This window comes from Petaurus breviceps, unplaced genomic scaffold (genome assembly GCF_028583685.1).
Source record: "Petaurus breviceps papuanus isolate PSGF00001 unplaced genomic scaffold, PetGlider_PUasm1.0 38, whole genome shotgun sequence".
NCBI classification, from domain to species: Eukaryota; Metazoa; Chordata; class Mammalia; order Diprotodontia; family Petauridae; genus Petaurus; species Petaurus breviceps.
Genome location: NW_027186304.1, coordinates 105,399,877 through 105,401,334, shown reverse-complemented (window position 1 = coordinate 105,401,334; position 1,458 = coordinate 105,399,877).

Genomic DNA, 1,458 nt, shown 5'->3' with positions numbered 1-1,458 from the left:
GTAGTAGTAGTAGTAGTAGTAGTAGTAGTAGTAGTAGTAGTAGTAGTTTTATCAAAGGTTCAGCTCTGGCCACAATCACAGTCATAGTCATAGTAATTTCTGCTCTACGACAACATTCCTCTTTATGGATTTCCTGCCAACATTCCCTCCACTCAAGTTGGTCCATAACATTATAACCAGACTTTGCTTATCTACTTACTGCTCTGCCCTTGTCATTCTTTCCCAATTTTTCTTGCCCACATCTTCTTTCAATGATTAAAATTGCCCCCTTCTTACTGATGAGAAGGAATGCAACTATACTCCACCTGATAGTAGTGGAAAACTCAATATACAGAATGAGACCTGTTTTCAGACAAGGCTAATGAATACTTGTTACAAAAGATTTTTTTTCTTTCTCAATATGAGTGATAGATAGGAGGTAAGTTGTGAAATAAGTGTTTATTAATTGAAAAAAACTTAATTAAAAAAATGTCCCTTAGGATAGATCCAAAAGCCTCACCTACTTTTTTTAAATGATTGAACAAAGATTTACTGAGTGACTCCTCTGTCCAAGGTACTAGGGCTACAAAGATAAAGAACAACATTATCCCTGCCCTTAAGAAGCTTAAAGTTTAAAGAACAGATGAGTGCCACAAATAATTACATGTTATATAGAGGAAAGATTGTTAGAACTGAAGCCAGAGGAGCTGGATTTAAATCACCAGCTCTAGTATTTATTACCTGTGTGATCTTGGGTGAGATAATCACACTGTCTCTGGGCTTCAGTTCTCTCTTGGTAAAATTGGTAAAATGAAGGAATTTAGCTAGATGATCTCTATGGTCCCTTACAACCAATCAATCATGTATTATGACATATGTGTAGGAGAAATGTTGAAGTATAGCCCAGAGTGAGGCAAACACTCTGATTAAAAATTCTTTTCTATAGAACCCCCCCGAACCTCCCCACCCTCCACCCCCGCCCCAGCCCAGGATACTTCATTTCTCCTCTGCTCCTAATCTCTCATGCATCCTGCCCTTTATTTATTCCTGTCATACTACTCCCTATATTCCTTATATCTTCTGTGCATCCTACCCTGTCTCTATATGTCTAGGAAGGTACCCATCTTTCCTATTGCTGCCTAGGGTTACCAAAATCAAAACTAAAAACAAAAACCAGTAATACACAGTACATGCCAGAAAGAAGCATCTGGCCTATGTGATTGAAAAAATATCAGCCAAATAAATTAAATATCACCTTCAAAAGAGGGATTAGATTAAATTTGTCAAACAACATATACTTATTAGGTGCCTGTTATGTACCAGACAATGTACAAGGTGTTGGGAGTGCAAAGACAAAATTGAAACACTATCTTCTCTCAGGAAGCTTGCATTCTATTGGGAGAGATGAAGGAAGGAAGGAGGGAAAGAACAAAGGAAGGAAGGAAGGAAGGAAGGAAGGAAGGAAGGAAGGAAGGAAGG